Source organism: Ciconia boyciana, chromosome 4 (assembly GCF_034638445.1).
Source record: "Ciconia boyciana chromosome 4, ASM3463844v1, whole genome shotgun sequence".
Lineage (NCBI taxonomy): Eukaryota > Metazoa > Chordata > Aves > Ciconiiformes > Ciconiidae > Ciconia > Ciconia boyciana.
This window is the reverse complement of record NC_132937.1, coordinates 9,532,564-9,560,351: the sequence shown is the minus strand read 5'-3', so window position 1 is coordinate 9,560,351 and position 27,788 is coordinate 9,532,564. Positions and strand designations below refer to the sequence as shown.

Sequence of the window (27,788 nt, the reverse complement as noted above, 5' to 3'; positions counted from 1 at the left end):
TGGCCAGTTCAAATGGTGGGAAGCTGCATATAACTGGTCCCTAGGGACCGCTGAGAACAGGAACACCATGACCAGGGCGCGCAAACAGGGCTTGGCATCTGTTCAGAGCGGCGTTGGCAGTTTGTGTGGAAGCTTGCATGGGAAGGGAAGGAAACTCTGCCAGTTACTGGGCTTCTGCCTGCTCTGTTCATCTGCAGGCTTAGACTGCAGCCTCAACGGTCACCCCAACAAACTGGTGGCTGTGCAAGTCTACCCAGAAGCTTGAGGTCTCCAGGGAATTAGAAGGGCTTATTAGGCAGTGCTTTGAGGTTGTTGGAAGCGTGGTGGTAGACCTGGTGCAAGATGGTAGACCTAGCATAGTAATATGGGTCAAAGATTAATGCACAACCATAGAAATAAAAAATCCACAGCACTATAAATCTCATCTAATTAAATTAATCAGGAATGATTGTGACACACTGTCCCTGAGTAGACAGGCAAGCAGCTATAACATCAGTGCAGACTTTGTCAGAATGCACAATGAAGAGTTTAACAGCTTCACTGGTTATATAATATAATCCTGGTATAATATAATCCAGGATATAATATATCCTGGTGCTATTTTGATGCAAGTCAAACTGCAGAGTCAGAAGCTATAGATGTTGTGGCAAAACAACAAATGACAAAGTTGGATTATCTCCCTGTGTTGTGGTTTAGCCCTGGTCGGCAATTAAGTACCACACAGCTGCTCGCTCACCTTCCCCCCGCCCCGGTGGGATGGGGGAGAGAATCGGAAGAGCAAAAGTAAGAAAACTTGTGGGTTGAGATAAGAACAGTTTAATAATTGGAAATAATAATAATAATGAAATGTAATGAGAAGGAAAACCACAAGAGAGCGAGAGAGGAACAAAGCCCAGGGGAAAAAAAAACAGTGATGCAACCGCTCACCACCCACCGACCGACGCACAGCCAGTCCCCGAGCAGCGATCGCTACCCCCTGGCCAACTCCCCCCCAGTTTATATACCGAGCATGACGTCATATGGTATGGAATAGCCCTTTGGCCAGTTTGGATCAACTATCCTGGCTGTGCCCCCTCCCAGTTTCTTGTGCGCCTGGCAGAGCATGGGAAGCTGAAAAGTCCTTGACCAGTGTAAACACCCCTTAGCAACAGCCAAAACATCAGCAAAATCCAAAACACAGCACTATACCAGCTACTAGGAAGAAAATTAACTCTATCCCAGCCGAAACCAGGACACCCTGTCAATGACACCTTTAAAATAAATCCTCATTTTCTAAGCATTTTGTATTAATTTCAAAAACGGGACAAACAAAGAACAATAAATTCCATATCACGCATCGAAACTACAGCAGACAGGATCTACTTTAAAAGGTTACTGATAATCCCTTAATGCTACTTCTCCCATCCCTTCTCTTCCAGAAATGGTTAATCAGGTGCAGAAGTTTAAAAGCTGTAACAGATTATCAGTTCAGAAGAAAGAAAACCCCCCAAACTGAAAAACACACCCACACCCAGAAGGCTCCCCTCATTATGTTTCATTAATTAATTAAGAGTAAATTGATTTGCCTGGTTGTGGGGGTTTTTTTTGGAAGGAGTGTTAGATCTTTATCCTACATAAGTAGACTTTAGGATGTAACCAAGGGTATAACTCATAACTATTATCCTAGAATCAAGTGTAACTGTTCTACGCTGAAAATCTTTAAGGAGATTTCAACAGAAAGAAGAGGCACAGCAGATCCCCAAACTACATTACCATCAAACTGTTCACTTGTACTTGCTTTTTCCTTGCTCAGGTATGTATGCTGTTCAAATAGACTGGAGACTTTAAATATAACTACAATTTTTCTTATTCTTTGGGATTGTCTGAACTGTCTGTACCCTGTGGTAGAGCCCAAACATAAAAAAAACACCATTGAGGGCATCAACTAGCTTACAGAGTTATTTAGTAGTCTACGAGTACAATGTGCTTTGGACTTACAGCACATATGGTAATAGGTTGGGATGGTACGAGTGTGGTGGTATTGGTTGCTGTGATCGGTATCTACTGCGCCCTGTGAGTCTTCGAGGCATAAAAGGTGGGTAAGGCTGTAAAAGGAAGAAAAACTTCAATATTTTTCATGTCTTATTTAATAATGAAACTAAATGAAAAGTGAATGTTGAAATACATTTTAAATAAGGCATTGTCCAAAAAATCCAGCCCCATCCAAGCCAAAAATACCAGCCTTTTCAAGCAATTGTTTTGACCAACAAATCTCATCAGTAATATACAATTATACTATCCTGCAGGAAAAAAGTAACAATGCTAACCAGAAACCCTTGCAAGCTAGCTAATAAGCATTTTGTAAGGCTTAGACTATATACGGGCTGGTTTGGACAGGCAGGACTTGAATTGGTGAACATGCTGCAAACCAAAAGCTGAGGGCTTTTGGTCTGGCGCACTGCGCTGGCTTGTGCAGCTGGTTGGGTAGGAATGAGAGTTTTTAACAACATATATACAGGAGTTCTTTCGCTGGTATAAGCCCAATATCCATTAGGGGGCACTGCCAGGATGCTCCACAGCAAAACCACTTTAAATGAAGAGCAAGGTTTAAAATAATAAATAAAGAAATCACATTCAGAGTTGGGCTCAATTACGTTCACTTCTGGGAGGAGGGGCTGTAGCCTTTCAATGCATACAGATATAGTGCCTGAAGAGACATTCAAGTTTACAGCTTCAACACATTCTTTCCATAGGAGAAAAAGACTATTTTCCTGTTTTGATTTGCATGCAAAGCTCTTTAGTTTACTTACATAAGTCCTCAGTATGACTGTTTAAAACATCTTGCACTGTCTACTAAAATGGGAGCCAGTAAAGAATTGTAACTTAGACATAAATTGTATTTTTCTAAAAATACTCAATAGTGAAAAAAAATGTTAGCAGATTTTTAGAACCAAAATTCACACACCACTACTGAAATGATATTCAGAGGCCTTGAGACATTTACTTTTATGAAAAAAGATCGCTCAAAGATTTTGTTAGCATGTTTTCATTCTTCCAAGTTTGAGCCCTCAGACTATATGAAGTAAGTCTAACCGTAAAAACCAACCACCCTGACTTTCCACAGCTGCAGCCACTAATGAAATTCAATTGCAAAAATGCCATTTTTCAATAAAATGGTTATAACTTAGAGCAAAGATCAAGAACTTGAACTCAGCATGCATGAGAATGTAGTACAAACAGCAATACTTACAACTCCAAATGGAACCTCTTGGTGTAGAGGATCATGGGTTAAGAATTGGATAGGAGCTGAGGAAGTCAATGTTGGATGAGTTGATGGAGGGTAGGTAAAGCTTCCTATAGGAAGATGTTCTCCAAGCAGTTCTACTTCATTCTCTATCCTTTGAAGTGGCTAAAAGAAACACAGGGTTTGTTGTATTAATAGAAAACCAGTTTTTAAAATTTATTTTTTAATACCAAAAAACCACAACTCCAATTATATGTTCTGAGGAGTTGTGGAAATTTTATGGACTTGTACTGGGTATATATGGCAAGGTTTTGGGGGGGGCTGCAGGGGTGGCCTCTGTGGGAAGAGGTAAGGGGCTGCCTTGTGCCAGACACAGCTGGCTCAGCAATGGACCCACTGCAGGCCAAAGCTGAGCCAATCAGCAGTGTTGGTGGTGCCTCTGTGAAAAACTATTTAAGAAAGGGGAAGAAAAAAAAAAGCTGTATGGAGAGTAGGAGGGAACAAAAAAGAGTGAGAAACAGCAGAGGGAACACCAAGGTCAGAGAAGGATGAGGAGGAGGTGCTCCATGGCACCAGAGCAGATATTCCCTGCAGCCCATGGAGGACCCACTCTGGAACAGATTGATATTTCCCAAAGGAACTGTGGCCCATTGAGAACCCATGCCAGAGCAGATTTTCCTGATAGGACTGCAGTCCGTGAAGAACCCACCACACTAGAGCAGATTTTCCTGATGGACTGCAGCCCATCAAGAACCCATGCCGGAGCAGAGGAAAGGTGTGAAAAGGAAGGTGCAGCAGAGAATGACTGCTATATACTGACCATAACCCCACCCCTCCTCCCTCTTGTGCCGCTTGGGCAGGGAGAGGAATCTGGAGGAGAAGAACTACTAGTAGTGGATGAGGACTGAGTCAGGGATTGATTACTTGAGAGAATTTGACCCATACAAGTCCATGGGACCAGATGGACTACATCCAAGGGTGCTGAGAGAACTGGCCAATGTCCTTGCAAGGCTGCTCTCTATCATCTTTAAAAGGTTGTGGAGATCAGGGGGAGATCCCTGACAACTGGAGAAAGGCAAACATTGCATTCATCAACAAAAAAGGCCAAAAGGACAATCTGGGAAACTACAGGCCAGTCGACCTTACTTCAGTCCCTGGGAAAATCATGGAGTGAGTCCTCTTGGAACATATTTCTGGGCACATGGGAAGAGGGAACAGTCAGCATGGCTATATCAAGGGAAAATCATGCCAGATCAACCAGATTGTCTAGTATGATAAGGTGACTGGATTTGTGGATGAGGGGAGACCAGTGGACGTCATTTACCTCAACTTCAGCAAGGCTTTTGACACTACCTCCCACCAAGTTCGGATGTTACAGTCTGGATGGGTGGACAACCAGATGGATTAAAAAAAAAATGTTTGGATGATCAGGCTTAGATCATAGTGGTTAATGGTCATACTCTACCAAGATGCTGGTAACAAGTGGTATACCACAGGGACCTATCCTATTTAACAACATTATCAGTCACCTGGAAGAGACAGAGTACTTGCTCATGAAGTCTACAGCTGATATCAAATTGCGGAGAACAGGTCCAGTGTAGGAAGGTAGGGCTGCCATACAGCAAGACGTGGACAGGCTGGAGAAATGGGCCAACAGGAACCTTATGATATTCAACAAGGACAAATTCCAAGTCCTGCATCTGGGAAGGAAGAACCCCTGGCAACAATACAGGCTGGGGAATGACTGGCTGTGAAGCAGCTCTGCTGAAAAGGCCAGCTCTCCTGGGGCCCTCGGTAGACAGCAAGCTGAACATGAGCCAACAGTGTGCCCTGGCAGCAAAGGTGGCTAGCAGTATCTTGGGCTGTATTAACAAACAGTAGCATAGCCAGTAGATTGAGCAAAGTGATTATCCACCTTCTACTCAACACTTGTTAGACCTCATGTAGAATACTACATCCAGTTTTGGGCACCCAAATACAAAGAAAAAGACACTGTTAAAGTAGAACAAGCTGAAAGGAGGGCCACCAAGATGGTTAGGGACTGGAGCATGTGTCCTATTAGAAGAGCTTGAGGGAACCGGGCTTTTTCTGCCAGGAGAAGAAAAGGCTTGGGGAGGGGGGAAGGACACCTAACAGCGGCCTTCCAATACCTGCAGAGATTTGATCAAGAAGATGGAGCCAGGCTCTTTACAGTGGTGCATGGTGGGAGGACAAGAGACAATGGGCATAAATGAAAACAAAAGAGGTTCCAGCTAAATACAAAGAGAAGCTTTTTCACCATGAGGACAGTCAAGCAGTGGAACAGGAGCCTAGAGAGTTTGTGTAGTCTCCATCCTTGGAGGTTTTCAAGACCCAACTGGAAAAAGCCCTGAGCACCCTCACCTGACCTCATAGTTGATCCTGTTTTGAACAGAAGGTTGAACTAGAGACCTCCTGAGGTGTCTTCCAACCTGAATTATCCTCTGATCCTGTGATCCTATGATCCCTTTCATCAGACTGCATATATAAGGCAGCAACTGACTTCCTTAATAGAGGCATGTTCTCAAACTGAAGAAAATACTTCTACTTCACTACCATACGGAATAATTGAAGGCACACTGATGTATGAAGAATTAAGAAGTTTCTTACAAAAACAACTCAGCATTTCCCTGTGAAGCAAAAATCTTCATTATGAACACCATGATTTATACTTATAAATAATCTATTGCCATGTTTAGGCTAGATACATTATCTTGAAGCTATACTTTTGCTATTAGGAAAGATCAATTCAAATCTCAGCTCATTTTGGTCTCATTTTTCAGGAAAACCTTAACTCTACTGTTTCACTAATTCACCCTTCTTTTCCCAGTACTGAATTCCACATGCTTCAAAACAGTCAGATATGAAAGTCATCTTGTGGAAGCAAAGGAAAAGGAAAATTGTTTCCCCATTCTGCTGAACAAACTTTAAATAGTCAGCAATTTTAAGGCAATAATTCTTCTAGTAAGACTTGACAGCAAAAAATCAAGCTATTGAATAGAGCTAAAAGTTAACAAGGGAGCCTATTCCTGAAGCTAAATTAGCAATCTAAGTTAGGAAAGAAGCCCTGACGTTTTCTGAGGGAAGACATCCTGATTGCCAGAGAAAACTATGCAGTACAGTTCCCCCATGACTATAATGAAATTATTACAATAGTGCCAACACCTGACATTTAATACAGCAGTATTTGTTACTGCTCAAAACAGACTGAGCAGTATTTGTTAGTAATACTGAAATTATTTTGTATTTCTGTATTAATGAAATATTGATAGAGCTCCAAAGAAACAGGCACAAAGGTGCCTGGCAGAAGATTAGTAAGTGGAAATTACTAACCTCTGGCAGAAGATTAGTAAGTAGAAATTACAAAATGTAATTTTTTCCCTCGTGTCCAAAATAGCATCTTCTCTCATGTTTGCATAAGCCCTATTATGAAGGCATTAACTTTTCAGCCAAGTTTGTTTAAGTGAAAAGAGTAAATAATTTCCATAAGCAGGGGAGAAAAGAGGTTCCAGTAGGCCATAGAAGGTTTAAGTAATACTTTTCACACTAGTGTTTGGGGGGGGATACAGTGGTCACTTTAAATAAACTGTGAATTAATGTGGTAGAAGCATGCAATAGGAATAATGCTTTGTGCTTTCTGGTCTCTCTACAAAGTTTTTTCTCTGAGACCACTGCTGCACTACACTTAGGTCTCTATATTCTCTTTTACTTTCTGGAAGAACACCACCTGCAGAAGCAGTACATGAAGCAAACTTATGTCAGACTGACAGGAGTACAGGCCTCCAGGGAAACAGGGTGGGCAACAGCTGAGGAAATCTTAAGAGAATCAAAATGAATTTCAAAACAATACTTCTTTTTTTTTTTTTTTCTTCAGACTAAGTCTTGCTCAGGTAGCACTACTACAAAACCCTATTACTTACTCTAAATCAGATCCATTTGTCCTCTCAACCAGAATGTTATTAGAAGGACAAGAGCATTATTTGCTGATCAACCCCCAAATATTTTAGGAGAGGGGATAAGAAGCATTACTTACTGAACGTGACTGCTGTGCTTGGAAGGGAACAAATTGCCCTGGAGGTGGCAGGTGAGACGGGTGATGCGGAGAGAGGTGAGGAGGATGCAAAAGGAATGGGTCGTTAGAAATCAGAGGTGGGAACGCTGCATATGGTACTGGTAGATGTTGGACTGAGCACGCCTGAAGCATCTGAAAGAAAATGAACATTTTTACATCTAGAGTGAAAGGAGATTATTAAAAGAAAGCAGTCCACTTACCCTTAGCTTACAAACACAACCCACACAATAATTCGTTCAGAAACTCAACGAACAGTGATTCTAGTACAGAACAGGGTCTAAAAGTGTGATGCTACCAGCTACACTTGCAAGGTGCAAAGGGCCTTTTACTTCAGATGAAGTGAATAGGAGTTGGGGGTGTTCACTCTGCATTATCAGGCACAGACTCCCAAGGGAGGGGAGCAGGTTTACTTACCATAGTAGCTTCTGTTCTTCCCATATATTACATTTACAGACACATGCCAAGAAAACAAGCACTAGTTGGAATTGAAGGACTCCTAAATGTCAGATTGTGCCCTAAACAACTCTGTTGCCTGAAGTTGGGCCCCTTCTCTTCCTTCCCCTCTTGCTGGTACCTGCTGTCCCTTTCTTCTCTGTCCTGGGACTTCGAGGTGATCTGCTGAAAGAAAATGGTGTCCATCTGCCACAACTGCAAGGCTGTGGCTGTAACCCAAACAGAAGCACTACAGCCTACCTATGCTGACATCTCCCCCCAAACAGACCTCCCAAGGATCGATATAGCTGTCCAGACCTCAGGCTGCATGGAGCTCCAGTATCTGGAAGCCCCCCCTAGCACCTGAAGGCAGCGGTGGATGTCATAGCTGCATAAGTGTGCCCAGCTGGAAGAACTCTTCAGACAAGTAGCTATGTAACAAGAGGAGCTCAAGAGGCAGCACGGTATCTGGGAACGTGAGCAGGAGATTGATGCGTGGTATTGTGCACTGTCCCAGGCTGAGCGACAGCCCTGCCTTAAGGCTGTGCAAGGGGAAGGTAAGTGGAGTGACTACATCAGTGGACAAGGGAAGAGCTACGGATGTCATCTATCTGGACTTCTGTAAGGCCTTTGACACAGTCCCCCACAACATCCTTCTCTCTAAATTGGAGAGATATGGATTTGATGGATGGACTGTTCGGTGGATAAGGAATTGGCTGGATGGTCGCATCCAGAGGGTAGCGGTCAATGGCTCAATGTCCACATGGAGACCAGTGACGAGTGGTGTCCCTCAGGGGTCCGTATTGGGACCAGTACTGCTTAATATCTTCATCAGTGACATAGACAGTGGGATCGAGTGCACCCTCAGCAAGTTTGCAGATGACACCAAGCTGAGTGGTACAGTTGACATGCCCGAGGGACAGGATGCCATTCAGAGGGACCTGGACAAGCTCAAGAAGTGGGCCCATGTGAACCTCATGAGGTTCAACCTTGCCAAGTGCAAGGTCCTGCACCTGGGTCAGGGCAACCCCTGCTATGAACACAGGCTGGGGGATGAAGGGATTGAGAGCAGCCCTGCAGAGAAGGACTTGGGGGCACTGGTGGATGAAAAGCTGGACATGAGCCGGCAATGTGCGCTCGCAGCCCAGAAAGCCAACCGTATCCTGGGCTGCATACAAAGAAGCGTGGCCAGCAGGTCGAGGGAGGTGATTCTGCCCCTCTACTCCCCTCTGGTGAGACCCCACCTGGAGTACTGCATCCAGCTCTGGAGTCCTCAGTACAGGAAAGACATGGACCTGTTGGTGCGGGTCCAGAGGAGGGCCACAAAAATGATCAGAGGGCTGGAACACCTCTCCTATGAGGAAAGGCTGAGAGAGTTGGGGTTCTTCAGCCTGGAGAAGAGAAGGCTCCGGGGAGACCTTATTGCGGCCTTTCAGTACTTAAAGGGGCTTATAAGAAAGATGGAGACAGACTTTTTAGTAGGGCCTGTAGTGATAGGACAAGGGGTAATGGTTTTAAACTAAAAGAGGGTAGATTCAGACTAGATATAAGGAAGAATTTTTTTACGATGAGGGTGGTGAGACACTGGAACAGGTTGCCCAGAGAGGCTGTAGATGCCCCATCCCTGGAAACATTCAAGGTCAGGTTGGACGGGGCTCTGAGCAACCTGATCTAGTGGAAGATGTCCCTGCTCATTGCAGGGGGGTTGGACTAGATGACCTTTAAAGGTCCCTTCTAACCCAAACGATTCTATGATTCTATGAAGGTAAGCCTGAATTCAACCTCGAGCTGACTGACACAAGTAACTCACGAGATGAAGGAGACTGGACATTTGTCTCTGCTCGGGGTAGAAGGAAGAACCTTCTCCAATCCCCTGAAGTGCCCCTGCGTAACAGACACGATGCTCTGGGGTTGGAGATTGAAGAGCACGTGAGTAATGGACAGGATCCAGGAGAAGCTGACCATGCAAAGTTGATCCAACCACCCACCTGCATTAGAACCAGTGCCACCAGAAAAGCACGTAAGTATTAGTAATTGGGAGTTCCTTACTGAGAGGCACTGAAGCACCCATTTGCCATCCAGACAATTTCTCTAGAGAAGTCTGCTGCCTACCAGGAGCTTGCATTCGTGACGTCCCTGAGAGGCTGCCGAGCCTGGTGAACCCTACAGATTATAATCTGCTCCTACTATTCCATGTAGGGACTAATGATACTGTGACGAGGCAACTTAGAACCATCAAAAGAGACTATATGACCCTCGGAGCAATGTTAAAAGGATCTGGAGCACAAGTGCTCTTCTTCTCTACCCTACCAGTCAGAGGAAGGGGTTCAGGAAGGAGGAGACGAATTGAAGAGGTGAATGCCTGGTTGTGTGGCTGGTGCCATACTCGAGGTTTTGGCTTCTATGATCACGGATCTACCTTTGAGAAGCTGGGTCTGCTGGAAGCTGATGGGATTCACCTGACCAAGTGGGGCAAGAGGGTCTTTGCCAACAAGCTGACCAGACTTATAAGGAGAGCTTTAAACTAGATTTATCGGAGGAAGGGGATGGAGTTTTGAGTAACAGAGAAGAGCCAGGGGCTGCTGATGCATTAGGAACCAACAGGGAAACACCTGAGAAATGCCACAAAGGAATTAGGGCTTGTTCCTCCAAAAAGGTGACATGGTCAACAGCCCAACTGAAGTGCCTCTATACCAATGCACGCAGCATGGGTAACAAGCAGGAGGAGTTGGAAGCCATTGTGCAGCTAGAAAGCTACAATCTAATTGCTATCACTGAAACTTGGTGGGATGAATCACACAACTGGAGCACTGCAATTGACGGATATAAACTGTTCAGAAGGTACAGGCAAGGAAGGAGGGGCAGGGGGGTTGCCCTCTATGTAAATACATGGATCGACTGCACAGAGCTGTCTTTGAAAAACAGCGATGAACAGGTCGAGAGCTTATGGGTAAAAATTAGGGGCCAAGCCAACAAAGGAAACCTCGTGGCTGGTGTTTACTACAGGCTGCCCGATCAAGGGGAGCCTGTTGAAGAAGCGTTCTTACTTCAACTATGGGAAGCATCACGCTCGCAGGCTCTGATCCTGCTGGGGGACTTCAATCACCCTGACACCTCCTGGAAAAGCAGCACAGCAAGCTATTGGAGTGCACTGAGGAGAATTTCTTAATCCAGGTAATAGACAGCCCAACCAGCAGAGAAGTGTTACTAGACCTGTTGGTCACCAACACAGATGAACTAATTGGAGAAGTCAAGATCGGTGGCAGCCTGGGCTGCAGTGATCATGCCCTGGTGGAATTCACAATCTTGAGGGATACGGGCCAGGTGAAGAGTAAAGTCAAGACCCTGAATTTTAGGAGAGCAAACTTTCAGTTGTTTAAGGAATTAGTGGATGGGACCCCCTGGGAAACTGCCCTCAGAGATAAAGGAGCTGAACAGAGCTGGCAGCTCTTTAAGGACGTTTTTCTTAGAGTGCAAGAGCTCTCAATTCCCATGTGTAAGAAACGAGGCAAGGAAGGCAGGAGACCAGCATGGCTGAGTAAGGACCGCCTGGTCAAACTAAATGGTAAGAAGGAAATGCACAGGCAGTGGAACCAGGGACATGTATCCTGGGAAGAATATAGGGATGCTGCCAGGGTGTGTAGGGATGGGATCAGGAAAGCTAATGGCACAGCTGGGTCTCAGTTTGGCAAGGGATGCGAAGAATAAGAAGGGCTTTCACAGGTATGTTGGCCAGAAAAGGAAGAAAACGTACCCAATTTTAAAAAGGGTAATAAGGAGGACCCTGGGAACTACCGAACAGTCAGCCTCATCTCTGTGCCCGGTAAGATCATGGAACAGATCCTCCTGGAAGATATGTCGAAACATGTGTTATATATAATAACCCAGACTCTCTTCCCCAGCATATTTTTTTATGTGCACTACAGGGACTTTATCCCCATCTACCATATGTAAAAGTTTTGATTGGGCAGGGCCAGCTCAATTGGCAGATCCCCTAGTGTTGACTAACCAGGTGGCCTTTGCTAAATGTGTATGCCAATGTTTGAACGTCCCACCACCCATTGCTCGCAGTGTAGTCTTTAACAGTCCATTGTATCGTTCAATTTTCCCGGAGGCTGGTGCATGATAGGGGATGTGATATACCCACTCAATGCCATGCTCTTTGGCCCAGGTGTCTATGAGGTTCTTTAGGAAATGAGTCCCATTGTCTGACTCGATTCTCTCTGGGGTGCCATGTTGCCATAGGACTTGTTTTCAAGGCCCAGAATAGTGTTCTGGGCGGTGGCATGGGGCATGGAATATGTTTCCAGCCATCTGGTGGTTGCTTCCACCATTGTAAGCACATGGAGCTTGCCTTGGTGAGTTTGTGGGAGTGTGATAGAATCAATCTGCCAGGCTTGCTTGATTGCAGCGCATGTTTCACATGCATGGATAACCTGTGCAATAGCGTCCATGCTCAAGTCCACCCCATGATCACGAGCCCATCTATATGTTGCATCTCTTCCTTGATGGCCTGAGGTGTCATGGGCCCACCAAGCTATAAATAATTCACCCTTATGTTGCCAGTCCAGATCCACCTGAGCCACTTCAGTCTGAGCAGCCTGATCCACCTGCTGGTTGTTTTGATGTTCCTCAGTGGCCCAACTCTTGGGTACGTGAGCATCTACGTGATGTACTTATACAACCAGGTTCCCTACCCGGGCAGCCATATCTTGCCACAATGCGGCAGCCCAGATGGGTTTGCCTCTGCACTGCCAGTTGCTCTGCTTCCATTGCTGCAACCACCCCCACAGGGCATTTGCCACCATCCATGAGTCAGTAAAGAGATAGAGCACTGTCCACTTGTCTCATTCAGCAATGGCCATCCAGCTAGCTTTAGACTTTACTTCTGCAAATTGGCTTGATTCAGCTTCTCCTTCAGCAGTTTCTACCACTTGTCGCATAGGACTCCATACAGCAGCCTTCCACCTCCGATGTTTTCCTACAATACGACAGGACCCATCAGTGAACAGGGCATATTGCTTCTCATTTTCTGGTAGTTTATTATACAGTGGGGCCTCCTCAGCACGCATCACCTCCTCCTCCTCTGGCAATATTCCAAAATCTTTGCCTTCTGGCCAGTCCACAGTTACTTCCAAGATCCCTGGGCGATTGGGGTTTCCTATCTGAGCCCGTTGTGTGATCAGTGCAACCCACTTACTCCACGTAGCATCAGTTGCATGATGTGTAGAGGGGACCCTCCCTTTGAACATCCAGCCCAGCACCAGCAGCCGGGGTGCCAGGAGAACCCGTGCTTCAGTACCAACCGCTTCCAAAGCAGCTCAAACCCCTTCATATGCTGCCAATATCTCTTTTTCAGTTGGAGTATAGTGGGCCTCGGATCCTCTGTATCCCCGACTCCAAAACCCTAGGGGTCGACCTCGAGTCTCCCCTGGTGCTTTCTGCCAGAGGCTCCAAGTGGGGCCGTTATCCCTGGCTGCAGCGTAGAGCACATTTTTCACATCTTGCCCTGCCCGGACTGGCCCAAGGGCTACTGCATGAACTATCTCCCGTTTAATTTGTTCAAAGGCTTGTCGTTGCTCAGGGCCCCATTTGAAATCGTTCTTCTTCCAGGTCACTTGATAGAGAGGGCTTACAATCAGACCGTAATTTGGAATATGCATTCTCCAAAAACCCACAACGCCTAAGAAAGCTTGCTTTTCCTTTTTGCTAGTTGGTGGAGACATGGCTGTTAGTTTGTTAATCACATCCATGGGGATCTGACGAAATCCATCTTGCCATTTTATTCCTAAAAACTGGATCTCCTGTGCAGGTCCCTTGACCTTACTTTTTTTGATAGCAAAACCAGCTTTCAAAAGAAACTGGATTATTCTTCTCCCTTTCTTAAAAACCTCTTCTGCTGTGTTGCCCCACACGATGATGTCATCAATGTATTGCAGATGTTCTGGAGCTTCACCCTGTTCCAGTGCCGTCTGGATCAGTCCATGGCAAATGGTGGGGCTGTGTTTCCACCCCTGGGGCAATTGATTCCAAGTGTACTGAACGCCCCTCCAAGTGAAAGCAAACTGTGGCCTGCACTCTGCTGCCAAAGGGATTGAGAATAATGCATTAGCGATATCAGTTGTGGCATACCACTTGGCTGCCTTTGACTCCAGTTCATATTGATGCTCTAGCATGTCCGGCATGGCAGCACTCAGCGGCAGCGTGACTTCATTTGGGCCGCGATAGTCTACTGTGCAGATAATCTCCACTCTCCGTTAGACTTTCGCACTGGCTATATGGGACCATTAAAGGGTGAGCGAGTCTTGCTGATCACTCCTTGGCTCTCCAGTCGACGAATCGGTTTATGGATGGGAATCAGGGAGTCTCAGTTAGTGCGATATTGCCTCCGGTGCACCGTTGTGTCAGCGATCGGCACCTGTTGTTCTTCAACCCTCAGCAACCCCACAACAGAAGGGTCCTCCGAGAGATCGGGCAAGGTGGACAGCTGTTTAATTTCCTCTGTCTCCAAGGCAGCTATACCAAAAGCCCACCGGTACCCTTTTGGGTCCTTGAAATACCTTCTCCTGAGGTACTCTATGCCAGGGATGCACGGAGCTTCTGGGCCAGTCACAATGGGGTGCTTCTGCCACTCATTCCCAGTTAGGCTCACTTCGGCCTCCAATCCAGTCAGCTGTTGGGATCCCCCTGTCACTCCAGAAATACAGATGGGTTCTGCCCCTGTATAGCTTGATGGCATTAGGGTGCACTGTGCACCGGTGTCTACTAGAGCCTTATACTCCTGTGGGTCTGATGTGCCAGGCCATCGGATCCACACAGTCCAGTAAAGCCAGTTGTCCCTTTCCTCCACCTGGCTGGAGGCAGGGCGCCCCTAGTTCTGGTCATGATATGCATTACCCATTTCTTGTATATACGAGTCAGGAGCTCCTTCATTAAAATCAGGAGTAAGATCAGCCCTTTTACTCTGTCTGGGGAACTGCCCACTGGAAACCAGAGCAGCAATTTCCCTGGAAGAACCCCCTTTGGGGATTGTTTTTCCTTGCAACTCACGTACCCGTGCCTCTAGGGTCGAGGTAGGTTTTCCATCCCACTTCCTCGTGTCCTCTCCGTGGTCACGCAGGAAAAACCATAGGGTGCCCCGTGGTGTGTACCCTCTATATCCTCTCTCTTGAGCAGAGGAATGCTGACTCCTAATAGCTGAGACACTGGTCTGTACAGGTGGGGAGTAGGGATGGGATCAGGGAAGCTAAGGCACAGCTGGAGCTGAATTTGGAAGGGATGTGAAGAATAATAAGAAGGGCTTTTACAGGTACATTGCCCAGAAAAGGAAGAAAATGTATCCGTTTTTAAAAAGGGTAAAAAGGAGGACCCTGGAAACTACCGACCGGTCATCCTCACCTCCTTTCCCTGTAAGATCATGGAACAGATCCTCCTGGAAGATACGTCAAAACATGTGGAAGACAGAGATGTGATTAGAGACAGCCACCATGGCTTCACCAAGGGCAAGTCGTGCCTGACTAATCTAGTGGCCTTCTACGATGGAGTACTGCATCGGTGGACAAGGGAAGAGCTACGGTTGTCACCTACCTGCACTTATGTAAGGCCTTTGATATGGTCCCCCACAACATTCTTACCTCTAAATTGGAGAGAGATGGGTTTGGACGGATGGACTGTTAGATGGATAAGGAACTGGCTGGATGGCTGTGTCCAAAGACTTCTAGTCAGTGGCTCAATGTCCAAGTGGAAACCAGTAACAAGTGGTGTCCCTCAAGGGTCTGTACTGGAACCAGTACTATTTAATATCTTCATCACTGACATAGACAGTGGGACATAGCAAGTTTGCAGTTGACTCCAAGCTGAATGGTGCAGTTGATTCACTAGAGGGAAGGAATGCCATCCAGAGGGACCTTGACAGGGCAACACGTGTTTGTAGCCCAGAAAGCCAATCATATCCTGGACTAAAAAGAAGCATGGCCAGCAGGTCGAGGGAGCTGATTCTGCCCCTCTACTCCGCTCTGGTGAGACCCCACCTGGAGTACTGCATCCAGCTCTGGCGCCACAGTACAACAAAGACATGGACTTGTTTGAGCAGGTCCAGAGGAGGGCCACGAAAATGATGAGTGGGCTGTAATACCTCTGCTATGAAGAAAGGCTGGGAGAGTTGGGGTTGTTCAGCCTGGAGAAGAGAAGCCTCCGGGGGAGACCTGATTGCAGCCTTTCAATATATAAAGGGGGCTTATAAGAAAGACAGAGAGACATATAAAGTTTATCTATGTATAAATAAACATATCTTTATACATATTGTATACCCTTTTATATATATAATTATTTCTCACCCTCTTTTGATATATATATAAAAATGTGTACGAGATCTTCCTGGTTGAGAGGAAATGGGCAACCAATCAGGGAGCATACCGAGATCACATTGGGTATAATATTTTCAAAATGGTGCCTCCATGCCATGAACAAAATTGCAACTGCAACAAAATGTCAGCTGCCCCATGGGGGTAGTAGGAGGAGGGTTCCTGGACTTAATATTCCTCCAGGGTAAACCGGAAGGGGTAACTTGACTTGCCAGCCAATCATAGGGCAGTCTCTGTACATGTAGGATATTATGGTGTCAAAAATAGCAGTCAGCCAATCTCAAGGCAGTATGTAAATATGTGGAGAGTGTTGAGATTGTAAGAAATGGCAGCTCTCAGCCATAAAATGGTGGCTGAAAGAAAATGGTAACATCCCTGTATATAGTGGGAGGGCTTATTTCTGGATAAACAGGAAGGGGTGGCATGCCCTGCTGTCCAATCACATGGCACTGAGAATACGTGTGGGTTTGTTTTTTAAGAAAATAGCAGCCCTTGGGGGCAAAAAGACATGGGTTAAACTGACTGTGTGACTGGAACTGGGGTGGGATTTCTGAGGCAAGTGGGACATGTGACTGTATGTAGGGGCAGGGTTTCCATGGAAGTGGGGTATATTGATTCTGCTACTTCTTGGATAAAGGTTGTACTTATACTACTGATAGTTGCCTACAATGTTGATAGCAAAAGGCTAGCAATGTTTCTCTGATAACTGGTCATTAGCATATGATTGTGGAAAATGTAGTTTTGGGTTTTGTTGACTTTTTTTTATTTGCTTTTCTCACTACCTCTTACATATTAGGGGAGTGAATGTGATTCTAGAGAGACCAGAGGTATGAGCTGAACAGATATCAAAGGGAAGGTAATCATGGGGGACGGGGAGAAGAGTTTGTCTGGCTTTTGTGGTGGGTTGGTTTTTTTCCTTAGTGAAAACTAATCCCAAAATTTTGTAATGTTGTGGTGGGCAGAGGGATAATGTTGTATGACTCTTCCTAACTTGTGCAAAGTATTCATTAATGTTATGAAAATTGTTTCAGCGTGTGTATGTTTTACATGTAACATAAAATCCTGTAGCAGCAAAAATGAGTTGTTGTTAGAGATGGAGATTCCCAGCTCTTATAGATTCAGTTGTCTGGGCCTTTCATTTTTTTTTATTTTTTAGGCTGGCTTGGGGCTTGCCAGTGAGTTGTTGAAGGTTTACCTCAGTTCACCTAAAGGTTTTTATCTTTTATTTAAAGAAAATAGAGCAATAACAGAAAATGTATTTTTAAGCTCAAATTCTGTGCCTCAGTTCTACGTATCTTAATACCACAAACTGATTAAATGAGTATGTAGAATGCAAGTTCAGTTCTTAGCTAGAACATCCAAATAGAGTATCTTACAGTTGTGGTTTTTAAAAAAAACAAAAAAAAAAACAAAAAAAAACCCCAAAAACCAAATAAACAGCTTGGGAATGATTTAGGAAAAACTCTGCAAAATGCCTTGGCTCCTACTGACTATGTAGGATATTTATTTTCCTCTCTACCATATCTAAACTGATTTTTCATGGAACTGCATGGATAAGAATGTGGTGATTGAGGATTAACATTTACCAATGTTTAAAGAATCTTGAGGTAAGAAAACGTGACTGCCTTGAAAGAAATGATGGAAGATTTGTAGGCTCTGTCTGTAATATGAAGACATAAGGTGCCAGAAGTAACTGTCTTATTAAGTGTTCTGACACTTCAATACAATGTAGATCTTAACTGTTATTGTACCATAAAAAAACTTAGGGCTGTAAATGATAAGGCTGATTTGTGCATTGTTCTAAATTAAATAATTTACCTATGTAAAAGAGCCAGATTTCATTGACTTGTGCTTTGAAACTTGATGAAGTTGTAAAAGTATTGTTTAGTAATGCTTCCCTAAAGTGGGAGACATAGGAAATTATTTTACAGAGCTAGTGAAAATTGCAGGCTTTTCCATCAGACGGAAATGTACTCAATATATTTGTTATCAGTAGGTGTCCTGGGTATCTCCAGCAGCTCCTACTGAGATCCTACAGTTCCGAATTGGCTCCCAATGAAGATCAAGTCTGTAATGACTGACAGTTGGGCTAAAAAAGAAGTGCTTACATTACAGATGTTCTGGTCCCACCTGGAGTAGAACTCTTCTAATTGATGTTAGACCAGTTCCTCTTGCAATACTTAGATGGTAGGCAATGGACAAAATATTCCCTAGGATGCAGAGGCAGATCTAGAAGGGAATTGCAACTCTTTCCTACACTCAAGCATCAGATCAACTTGGTTCATCGCTTGAGACTGACTGTTGCTGAAGCCTGAATCCTGACTTTTTTCATTTTCTCACAGCACTCAAGGACATATGGAGATAAGGCATCCCTCCTATGGAGTAAGTGCCTGAGGTTTAGTGTGGCTTTGCTATCAGCCCTTCTTGTTTAAGGGCAGTTGGTGGTACTGACTCAAAAACAAACAGGAAAACCTCACTTAAAGTGGCAGGGTAGGGCACCTTTCCTGAGAGCATAACCACCTTTGAAGTGGGTCTTCCTCCAACAAGCTGGCTTTTTCACCACTCAGATCTACCTCAACATCAGGACAGGGTGCCCATGTGTTTTAAACTACAAGGGTGCTCACCTTTCTGCAAGTTGCCCTAGGGGCTGTTACCCCTACCCCTATGTGCTGTGTCCTGGGAGGAAGATGCCATGTTGCCAGTGCTTTTTCCCTCTTGAAACAGTCCCTGTGGAGCTAGTCCCCACCATCCTGCAGCAGCAGTTACACTGTTCCTGTGTGTCCTGGTTTCAGCTGAGATGATAGAGTTAATTTTCTTTATAGTGGCTGGTGTGGGGCTATGTTTTGGATTTGTGCTGAAAACAGTGTTGATAATACAGAGATGGTTTAGTTGTTGCTGCACTAGTCAAGGACTTTTCAGCTTCCTGTGCTCTGCCAGGTGCAGAAGAAGCTGGCAGAAGAAGCTGGGTTCCCCCCCTCCCAGCTGCCCTTGTTGGGAGGAGTAAACTCTCATTGCCTGTAAAATCTGAGATGCGTAAATCTTGTCTGCGATATCCTTGTGCCACAAGGGTGTTGTGGATTCGGAGTGAGAGTGCACTTCACTCATAAGACAGAAGCAAAAATATACTTTATTTATATAGAACAGGGAGTTAACAAAGTTCAATGCGACAGTGTTTTAACAAGATTCAATGGCAAGGTACACTTGATTATTTACTGCATAGAGGACAGGGTCAGACAAAACTGTCAGGGAGACCCTCCCGTTGAGTCATGAGGTTTGGAAAAAGGATCCCCTTGCTTTCTAAACTCCTTCCCAGAGAGGAGTCTAGGTGCGGCTAGATCCAGTCCTAGTCCCAGACTTGGTCAATGGTTTATGTCTAAAGGATTATATATGCGCAATCAATCCTTTATATCACTTAGCTAAGATTTCAAAGTTTAGCATGCTATTAGTCCCTTACCGAGGATCTGTTGCGGCAAGGAATCTCTCAACCTCGAGGAGTAACCTTGAGAGGCGTCCCTGCTCAAGGGGAGATCCTGGCGTGCAGCCCACTGCTGTGCAGGAGAGTTCAAGGGGCTCTTGGGCTGCTCCCTATTTATGGGGGTAAGATGATTGACCCATAGTCATATTTGCATACTGACCACAGATTTTAGTTTCTTCACTGTGGTTCGGTGGGCGTATTGCACAATAGCCCTAGGCTATTGTGTTATTATCTGTCTCCCAAATCCACTTTGAGTGGATGCAGCCATCATGACCAGATGCATCCGTTATGACCATCACTGGTAGTTATCACCTGAGCAGGGTTACAGGAGATAAAGGTTGGGGGCGGGGGGAAGCACACTGTCACAGAGAGCAAAGTTGGTTTTGATCGCATCTTCCCTCATGAGGAAGATGGGGGGTGCAGACCCCTAGCATGGAGGTGTTGAGAATCAACGGAAGTAGAAGGGACAAAACCAAACTAAACAAGGGTGAATACTGCATCTGCGTGCGAATGGTTCTTAAGGCTCTGTCCTATTGCTCGGGGGGGGGGGGATGTCTGTGTGTCCCCTCCCCCTGTGAGCGGAGGAGAGCGTTTCACCTCCATTCGAGTGGGCATGTGTGTTGGGATTTCTGTGTAGGTTGGCTTTCAACTGAGTGTGTGTATTTCTCCATCACATAACTGGACAGACTGTGATGATGTTCTGTGAGTCCTGGCGTGACGTCCTGTTCCTCCATCCTACGTTCTATGTCTCGTGCAAGACAAATTGGGTGGGTTTTGATGTCTTCTCACCCCTCTTTGATTTGGGGCTGGGCTAGTTTGTGCGGTGATGTCACTGCTCCTGGGCTGATGAAATAAGGCATCTGGAGTTGCCATACAACATGGAGAGAGGTGGAAGGAGCAGGTGGGGCTGGCACGGCACAGCACAGCACTGAGCGGGTTCGTTGCACGTGTGGGGCTTGCTCTGTGATGGGTGGAGGCAACCAGGACTGATACTCTCGGAAGTGATCGTGCACGAGTAGGTGGTGGTGGTGAACTTTGGCCATCGCCACAGGAGGTGGCGCAGGCACCTATGGCGGTGATCAGGGGTGCATGCAGCGAAGCGGGGGAGGATGTGGTGTCCTGTGGCCTTAGGTACCGTGATTAGCACAGCACATGCAAGCAAGCCCTGTCCTGGGCCTCCTCTGAGTGTGCCTCCCTTGTGGGACAGTGCGGTGGGCGGGGTTTCACAGTGGCTGCTTCCCTGCGCTGACTCATTGGGAATAAATCTGCTGAGCACAAATCTGCTTAGTGTGGCCTTGTCTCAGGTGTGGCTCTGCTAGTTGTGTGTGTTGCTCTCACCTCAGCCTGGGTATCATTGTAGTCTTACTGAGTAATAGTTAGGTCCTTCTTTGTTGGGATTCCTGCCTGTGGTGTAGCAAGATCTGGGGTGTTGGGTTTGCGTGGTGGCTTTTGTTGCCCATGGTGCTTTTGCTTCAGGAAAAAAATATTGTCCCAGTGGGGTGTGGCTTTTAGTCTGTGCTACTGCTTAGTAAGTGCATTTTTCAGTATAATGTATGTTTTTTTTCTGTAAGAGAGGAGAAAAGAAATGGTGTGGAGTTAAAAAAGAAATGTAATTGAGACCTGGATATAAGATCTTTAAGCTTTCTTCTGTGTAGCACAAGCAACTCTTAATAGTTGCAAGCTTGCCAATGTTCCTGAAGTTGCTTTGTGTTGTATCCATGTAGAAGTTGCACCTCTAAGTTATAAAGTCTTGGATCCGTGTCCTGGTATTTGAAGCCTAGTGTCACATTCTGCAAAAGGTTAATTTGATAGTTATAAGTATCTGATTGGCTTTTTCTTTAATTATAGTATGTCTTGTCTTACAGTATCTGCTTTAGCAAGAGGTAAGAACCCCAAGTATTTTAGCTATTCCTATTGCACAAATAACTTATGGAAATTCAGTTAATTTTATTTTTAAAGTGCTATCTATGAGAAGACAGTAGTGTTTTATCCATTGATACAAGGAGCTAATACTTATTTTTAAAATATTGTTTAATTGCCTGCTTTCTTCTTTTAATAGAAGTAAAAGTACATGCGTGTTTTCTTGAATGCTCTTTCTTTCCCAGTACGTATGTTTGCAAGGATAAGTTTCTGGACTTCTGTTAATGTTTGTCAGCATATTTCATTTGATTTCAAACTCTAAAAATCCTCTTTAAGTCATATTAGAGAAATTAAGTATAGTTGTGTGTTAAAACTGATGTTGAGAGATTTTCAGGAAATGCTCATTTTTAACATGTTATCCCTTATGGCAATAACCTTAACTTGACCAGTAGTAATTTGGTTGGAAATCATGAGAGGGCCCCTGAGCATTTAGCATTTCATCTTTGCAACAACCTTTCAGTGGTGGCTTTTGGAGCAAACACTGGTTACTTGAGATTTCTCGCAATAAGTTCTTGGAAGGTATAATAAGATGTCTGAACAGCAAAGGACTAAGCATGTTGACTAGGGTGGTCTGTCTTGGTCCTGTTACTTATTTAATTAGTTGTTGCCTGTGTACTTGTTCGAAAGTATTGTTTGTTATGAAAGCTACATTGGTTTCACTTACTTACTAAATGTGTTCTATTTACACTCACCTAAGGGTTTTTGCTGTCTGCTAGCACAACAGACTGCTTTAACTGCTTTGTAGCACAAAAAAAAGTGCAAAATAGGAACTTTTTTTTTCCCCATTGGTGACATATTGGTGCCTTTATCCCCTATTCCACAGAAAAGGAAAAAACGCTCTTTACTGTCCTCCCACTCACAGCTCAGGGCTCTATCTGGGTGGGACAAGAACTTGGTACTAACAGAAAAAAGAGAGGAAGTAAGGGAAGGTCATTAGAGAAGTGTAATAGCAAGGGGGAAGAATAAGCCAAGTGGGAAATGAGGTGATTCTTGGAAGTTGATGTTGCTAATATTCTCTGATCACAAAACATCTATTTGCTTTGATTAAGAAAAATTAAAAATGTGTATGTGAAAAAATAGCATTGAGAAGACTTGAACAGTTGCCGTCATCGAAATAGCATATGGTAAGCAATGGTGATTGTGAGAAGAGAGGTTGCATGTAAACAAAAGGAGTTCATAAGTTTGGATTCTCAAGCTCTTTATTAAACTTTTCTATCTCTCTGACTTACAGAACAGGTTAAACTGGATCTGAGTCTACTTTGTTACCCACAGTTCCCAACAATTTTTTTTGCTTTAATGAAAATAAAATAAATAATGAATTAGTTGCAAGCTTAATAGTCCTTGTTCTTCACCTGTGGTAAGGTAGGAACTGCTGTGTTTGTAGTTCTCTTCTTTGGAAGATATGGACCTGAGTAGGATAACTGGCATCGGTGCCAGTGCCTTTATGATTTATAAAGCTTGTGGATGAGCTCATCTAAATAATTTTTTTAAAATTATCTTGGTTTATTTATATCATGACAGAAGATGATTTATAAGATTTAAAGTGGCATTGTTGGCCATGAAATAATATAGTCAGTTATACTTCAAAGTTGTTATACATGTTTGCTCACGGAAAGAGAGTGCATGATAGTCTGTGGTACTTTTCCAAAGGATTTGTCACTTAATCGTATTCTGAAAAGAGCACTTTTATCTTTCCAGACGTAGGGATTTGAAAAGTGGGAGTAAGGGTGAAAACATAATTTGAAGGAGGTTTTTTCTTTTCTTTTTTTTTTTTTTTCCTTCTTCTCTTTTTCTCCTTACTTGTGCCAGTAGAAGGATGGGCCTTGAAGCCAAGGGAAGGGTGTAGGCTTGACAAAAATACGTGCTGAAGTACAACGGTCTAAAACCTTACACAGACTAGGAGAGCACAAGTTAACTAGTCTAACAGGGAGTATTTAAATTCTACTCAGCTAAGGGCTGAGCTTGGTCCATAAGTTACCATGATGGCCTACCCAGCTCTCTGTTCAGCAGGATGAATTTTCTACTTTCTGCATTTTGCTCCACTTAAAGTCTGTAGGTTTCTCCCTTCCCAAGTTTCTTGAAAAATAAAAGTAAAGGAAGGTAACTTTATTTGGTGCTCTCAGCTGATTGCTGCTCACTAGAATGTCTAAAACTAGGATTTCTTCTTTTTGCAGCAGTGAAATGCTAACAGCAGCATGTCTTTAAAAACATTCATGACTGACTGAAGACAGTGGATGGGAAAGAGGGGGGCAACACCTGTTTATCTCCAGCTTGATATCAATTACTGCAGGATCATGTTGTCTGGATTGAAATGGAACTGCCTCTCACTTGGCAGAAGAGCAGTTAACCTGCAGCTGCCTTACCTGGACTCTTACACAGACTTGAGGGTTTTTAGCTGCTGAAAGATCGCCTTAGCTATGTCTTTAATCTTGATTCCTTTGAACCATTAAAAAGCTTTTCTTGAAGTGGGGGCTTTCTCTCTCTTGTTTCTCTGATGTCCCTCATCTTCTACAGTTCTTTGTTTTTATTTAGTGCTTTTCAAACTTTGTTTCCTAGGAGTTCTACCTCCTAGTTCACTTGCAGTAACTTTGTTGCTTCCATTCCTCCCCACCACCTCAGCTCTTGTCAAAAAGTGCTGTGCTTTTTTTGCCTGAATACCACTATGCATGCATCCTTTAGTTTTGTTCTAAGAGGGAATGAAAGCACAAATAACACAATTTGTAATGCTGTTGAAAAGAGAGAATAGCTAGGAAACCAGTAAAGCTTTGAGATGGTTGTCTCTCTAGGCAAATAAAGAAAAATAACAATTTTTTTTTTCTTCCTCACTGGTTATTTCTTCAGAGGCTTCAACTGTGTTTGGATTGTTCTGAATGAAGGCTGCTATGTGCTGAATGTTTTTGATGAGCTGGTGTTCTGCATCAGAGTGAGGGGAGAAAGGATGATGTAGGATTCTCTGGATCCCTAAGGAAGGCCCAACAATAAATGGCATAATAAAATAGCTGGTTTAATATTATATAATAAGAAGAGGAATATAGATAGCAAGTAAATCTTACGTCCCTTCAGATGCTGGGAACCTTGCTTTTGTGCAGCATCGGATGGACCCCGGATGGATTTTCCCATGGCATGCTGCACAGATCCCATCCGTGGAGAGGGTCTTCCTCCCTCCCATACCATGGCGCCTTTTATTTTGTGTAACAAGCAGAATCATATCTTCTGACAGGTTGGAATGTTTTCTCTGTCATAACATCCACAAGTGTGCAGCACAGGCCAGCATGGGACATTCCAGCAGATTCCCTTACAGCAGCTACTCATGCCAACATACAGGCTTCTCAAGCCCTAAATACAAGGCCCAATAGAGCAGACATGGCCTGCTCAAGATCACTAGCTTCTCAGTTACAGTATCTTCTTCAAGACTCCCAATACAGCTGGTTCCATTTCAGTGCTTCTTATTCCTTCAAAAATTGGTCAGTCTGTTGCAAGGACAGATTGACAGCTATTTGGACGTTAAGTACTGTAGTAGGTTTTTAGTTTGCTATGCTGCATGTGTAAAAACTTGTTGGTTAAAAAAATCGGATATGAAGCTTTAGTATATGATTGTTTCCAACTAGTGTGCCTAGTATAATGCATTACACTCTGAAATTAAAATGTTCAATTATTACTGAAGGGTATACTTTTTTTTTTCCAAACATGAAGTAAAAGCCTAATTGACATAAAATATGCTTGATAGATAGCCTTTGTGTAAAATAAGGATATGTTTTAGAGTTTGAGGTGTCTTTCTGTGGGATGTTCCATATGTCTAGGGAAGTAGAGCAGTTGGAGTGGTAAAAGAGCAAAAGCAGCTATTTGATTTAAATGGTCCTGTGGAAGGAACTTGCCAAGACAAGTGGCAAAGTTTCAAGTGTTTGAGTGTGTGGATATGAGAGAAATCCGTAGATGTGGACATGGAGAACCTGGCAAGACTGCTATATGTTTGTTCTGTGGAGTGTGGTTGGGGGAGGGGGGGGGGGATCATTCTCAACTGTCTACCGAGCCAAGGATGGAGCTTACCCGGGAAGCTTCTCCTTCTTTATCCTCTGCATCCTTATTGGGTCTGAGAACTACCAAAAAATGCTCTTCTCGAGACCCAAACACAAAATTCAGGTACAGAGGTTGTTCTTTATCTCTCCGTTTTCAATAACTAATGGTTCTGTGTGTGGTTAAAAACAAAAAATTGAACTGTAATAGCTGTAGTTAATGTAAACAAGTTTTTTTTTCTAGGATCTTCAGAAGAGGGTTGGTCTAACCAGGATAGAACAGTCTTGGGCACTATACAAAGCACAAATCTCTGAGTATCTTGTGCACTTAAAATTGTTATGCGGGGGGGTGGTGTGTGTGTGTCAGGTAGTGGATGTTGTTTATTGACTTTAGCAAGGCTTTTGACTTTGTCTCTGCTAACATCCTCATAGACAAACTGATGAAGTACAGGATAGAGATATGGACAGTGAGGTGGACTGAAATCTGGCTGAACTGCCAGGTTCAAAGGGTTATGAACAATGGCACAAAATCCAGTTGGAAGCCAGTCACTAGTTGTATAATTCAGAGTTGATACAGGGGCCAACAGTGTTTAATCTCTTAAAAAAAAAAGCCAACTGGGAGGAGTGGTTGATGCACCAGATGAGCAGACAGGAACTTAATGAAATTCAGCAAAGGGAGATGCCAAGTCCTTCACCTGGTAGGAATAAGCCCGTGCACTGGTAGAGGCTGGGGGCTGACTGACTGGAAAGTGGCTTTGAAGCAAAGGACCTAGGGGTCCTGGTGGACAGCAAGTTGAACATGAGCCAGCAATGTGCCCTTGTGGCAAAGAAGACCAGCAGCATCCTCAGCTACATTAGGAAGAGCATTGCCAGAAGTCCGAGGGGAGGTGATCCTTCCCCTCTACTCAGCACTGGAGTGCTGTGTCCAGTTCTGGGTTTCCCAGTACAAGAGAGATATGGACATAATGGAGAGAGTCCAGCAAAGGACCACAAAGATGATTATGGGACTGGAACATCTTTCATATGAGGAAAAGCTGAGAGAGCTGGGACTGTTTAGCCTAGAAAAGAGGGGACTCAGGGAGGATCTTATCAATATGTATAAAACCTGATGGGAGGGAGTAAAAAAGATGGAGCCAGAATCTTCTCGGTGGCACCCAGTGATAGGACAAGAGGCAATGGGCACAAACATATACCACACTTCATAGGGTACATCTTATTTTACAACACAGGTTGTGTTTCTTTTAATAAGTATTCAAACGTTCATTTTTGACTATTTAATTAATAGAAATGAATAAGTAACCCAACACATCTGAAGCAATATGATGCATGTAAATTGGCTATGGAATGTCAAACAACTGAATATTGTTAAAAAGAAGTTGTTGTTGTGGGTTAGCTTCCATTTTTTTAAGTTGGCGTCATTCCCCCCCTCCCTTTTCTCCCATCTTTCCCAAACTCCATTGTTTTAGAAGCATTCTAACAGACTTGCCTATTCTGCCTCTCATAGGATAGAAATGCAGAGTGTTCATATTGTGGGTTGTGTGGATTTGTGGTTTGGTATGTGTGTTTTGGTGTTTGAGGTGTTTTGTTTTGATTTTTTTGTTTGGTTTGTTTACACAAATAAGAGAGGCCAAGAGTGCAGGTGTATTGGGTTTATGTAACAAGGTTTTGATAGCGGGGGGCTGCAGGGGTGGCCTCTGTGAGAAGAGGCTAGGGTTGCCCCCATGTCAGACAGAGCCAGTTCCAGTCGGCTCCCAAAATGGACCTGCCACTGGCCAAACCTGAGCCAATCAGTGAAGCTGGTGGCATCTCGGTGAAAACATATTTAATAAAGGGCAAAAAATGCTGCGCAGCAGCTGTGAGAGAGAGGAGTGAGGAAAAAATGTGAGACAGACACAGCAGTATGAACACCAAGGTCAGTGAAGAAGGAGGGGGAAGAGGTGCTCCAGGTGCTGGAGCAGAGATTCCCCTGCAGCCCATGGAAGAGAACGTGGTGAAGCAGATATCCCCACTGTAGCCCGTGGAGAGCCCATGCTGGAGCTGTTCGTGAAAGACTGTGTCCTGTGGGAGGGACCCGTTGTGGAGCAGGAGTGTGAGGAGGAAGGAGCAGCAGAGAGGAACTGTTATGAACTGACTGCAAGCCCCCATTCCCCATCCCTGCCCCGTGCCACTCAGGATGCGGGGGAGGAGATAGAGCAGTCTGGAATGAAGGAGTGAAGTTGAGCCTAGGAAGGGGGCAGGGGAAAGATGTTCTTTTAATTTTGTCTTTGTTTCT

General features: G+C 44.4%; 1 protein-coding gene and 1 long non-coding RNA gene across 2 annotated transcripts in view; one reads left to right on the top strand and one right to left on the bottom strand.

The window, feature by feature from the left end:
* LOC140651107 (E3 ubiquitin-protein ligase RNF38-like) overlaps positions 1-27,788 on the top strand; it is a 193,854-nt gene that overhangs the window by 80,109 nt on the left and 85,957 nt on the right.
* LOC140651501 (uncharacterized) lies at positions 1,972-7,439 on the bottom strand. The gene is made up of 3 exons (XR_012042406.1): positions 7,275-7,439; positions 3,230-3,388; positions 1,972-2,084 (listed from the first exon to the last, which is right to left on the bottom strand). It is a non-coding gene; the product is annotated as an uncharacterized lncRNA (long non-coding RNA).